The sequence below is a fragment of the Trachymyrmex cornetzi genome, unplaced genomic scaffold (genome assembly GCF_001594075.2).
Source record: "Trachymyrmex cornetzi isolate Tcor2-1 unplaced genomic scaffold, Tcor1.1 scaffold30, whole genome shotgun sequence".
NCBI lineage: Eukaryota > Metazoa > Arthropoda > Insecta > Hymenoptera > Formicidae > Trachymyrmex > Trachymyrmex cornetzi.
This window is the reverse complement of record NW_017297692.1, coordinates 22,826-25,681: the sequence shown is the minus strand read 5'-3', so window position 1 is coordinate 25,681 and position 2,856 is coordinate 22,826. Positions and strand designations below refer to the sequence as shown.

The 2,856-nt window shown below is 36.6% G+C and overlaps 1 protein-coding gene across 1 annotated transcript in view; it reads right to left on the bottom strand.

The window, feature by feature from the left end:
• sprt (PDZ domain-containing protein sprite) overlaps positions 1–2,856 on the bottom strand; it is a gene marked incomplete at its 5' end in the record, with an annotated part of 39,553 nt that overhangs the window by 14,807 nt on the left and 21,890 nt on the right. The gene's annotated exons all lie outside the window — the stretch shown is intronic.

Genomic DNA, 2,856 nt, shown 5'->3' with positions numbered 1-2,856 from the left:
TTTTTCAAGGTCAGTACCATACTTCCCCCGTGTAACCCTAAACTTTTCATACGAAACATTTTTCTCTATCCCCACTAGTTTTCGAGATATTTGACTGGATCACTTCAGATGGTCCACCCTGTATAGTGTATATTATGTTTATTTCATATCTAAACCATAGGATTACACGATTTATGAAATATTTTTCGCTGTTTTTCATCCGTCAAAGTACATTTGAAAAAAAATGAAAAATTGTCGGGTGAGATGGGACACGGCGGGTGAGATGGGACACCATCAAAAAATGAAACAAAAGTAGTGTTTTGTTGAACTAATTTATTAGTAATAACCAAAACGAGAAAAATAAACAATTTTATTCAATTTTGTATTACTTTAACGCAAAACATGTGAAATAACGTAAAAAAAAACAATCAAAACTCACAAATCTATATTATTACTATTACTACTACTATCATTAGAAAAATAATTTCTTCATATTTCTCTCAATATAGTATATCGAATGTGTCTTATTCACTTTCAAATAGGGTTAAAATGTACAATTTGATGATATAATCATTATAAATAGTCGAAAAAATCGTTTCCAATGAACTTGGCACTGTCCCAACTCACCCGCCAAAAAATGTCCCATCTCACCCGAATATGGCGGGTGAGATGGGACATCAACTTGTGCGTAACCTGAGCATGAACTGAGCGCAATAGTCATGTACATACCTTCTCCGAGGTCCAAATGCTTCGATCCTTTCGTATGGAAACTAAATATATTAACCACTTGGCTTGAAGGACTTTCCAAAAAATAATTACAAAAATTTATGCCTGTCCCATCTCACCCGACCAAAAAATAACTCTTAATAATTTTGAACACAATTGAAAATGGACGACGGAAGTGGATGATTTTTAATTAATGTATAAAACTTTAGTATCCTATGCAGTTATTAGCGGGAATGCGCACGTTAAAGCGGCTGAAAATTGAAGTGTCCCATCTCACCCGTTGTCCCATCTCACCCGAACTTACCCTATAATAAAATTTTTTCTATTCTGCACGAACTACCGCAGTTGTGACTCTCATTAGCCCAATATTGTTTATATTATTTGACATTCTCAAGAGTTATAATTTAAGTTTATTGTAAAAAAAAAGCTATAATAAGTTGGAAAACTTTATTGCAATGCAAATCGAATAATACCCACGCTGACATTACGACGTAGGTAGCCTTTTGCAATTAGAAAAGAAACGATGATTCCCTATGGAAATGTTAATATAAAGTTGTTGCAAATAAATGAACTTTGAATAAATTGTGTCACGCACATGCAGGGAAAATGAGAATGCAGCAGGTTGAGGGTGTGTCAACAAAATCATGTAATATAAAATATTATACTGACGTGAGAGAAAGATATTTAATATATTAATGTAAAGCAATGCTGTTTAATCGTCAAATCGTAAGAAATTAATAAACATTTCGGCACTTTTCAACCTTTTATTTTTTTGTAACCATATAATGGATTTGTTTCTTACTCCTGCACTGGTGGTTGCACTAGAATTCTCTTTCTCATTTTCGACAAGTATCAAACATATATCTATCTCACTTTAAGTTCCAGAAGCGTAGTTTAGCCACAGAAAACAGATCTATTTCAAGGATTACGAATTAGTGGAATTTAATTAGGAATTGTTAGGAATTAATTAGGCATTAATTACGACTATTAGCGTAACAGAAGTTATGTAAGATGATGCGTTCTCGAGAGAAAAAGAAAGTATAAAATGTCGACACGAACTCTTCCTATTCGTGTGGTGCTCGTATTAGTTTCTAGTTTCTCTGTTCGCTCTTCCGCGTCATTCGACAGCATCTGCGGAGAGAAACGCGGCGAGAAACGCGGAGCAACTATCAATTATTCGGATTCCGAGGTGCGCGCATCATCCTCGTCGCGGTCCTTTATCAAGCCTCTCCTTCAAAGTTACCCTCTTTACTTCCTTTTTTCTCTCGACGTTCATGGCGCGCGCTCGAACATCGGCTTGCGAAAGGCGAAAGCGATGGACTTTGCGGGGGAGGATCGGCGCTCACGCGGCATGAATACGAATTTATCGTTCCATTAAACCTATGATTTGCGACGACGGTCGGGACGGGATGTCTCGGCCTTAATGGGCTTCCACCGTCGGTACTGCACACGACGGCAATCTCCATGACGGTCCTTGAGAAGACGGCACATACGGGCACTGTCTCGCCAGCCGTCGCCAATGCTGGTCCCCGTAGTCTGCGCCAACGAGGGGTCCAAGGACCACCAGCTAGGTTTGTGTATGTACAGAGAATCAACTACGAACCGGATGTCTCCGCGCGATCGACGTCGAAGATATTCTCTCTCACGATTTGCCTTGTCGCGTTTGTGCTTTTCTTTACTCGATTTACGAACGACTAATTAGACAACGTACAAAATCAGAAAATATCTCCCAATTTGCGTGACAGCATTTATATTATATCCGTGAAAATTATCGTGTATCTAGAATCAGGAAATTACTTTTCTTGTCTTTTTGCTACTTTTTTTGTCATTTGCGCCACGATATCGTGCGTTTTACGTGAGGAAGAAATTCTTGGTCAAGTACTTTTATATATTATCATTTATTTTATACTACAAAAATTATCACGCATACATGGAAACAATTATTTTGTTAAATAAGTATATCTAAAAATTTAGCTAAATATACAGGGTGTTTGATAATTAATGAAAAATCTTTTGCATAGGGGCAAAATGGACTAAACTGAGAAGAAAAGTCCTCTACAATTTTTGCAATAGTTAACAAGATATTAATTGCTAAAAATTGTCGAAAATTGGTTTTCAATAATTTTTTACTTAAAAACTATCAACTTTACA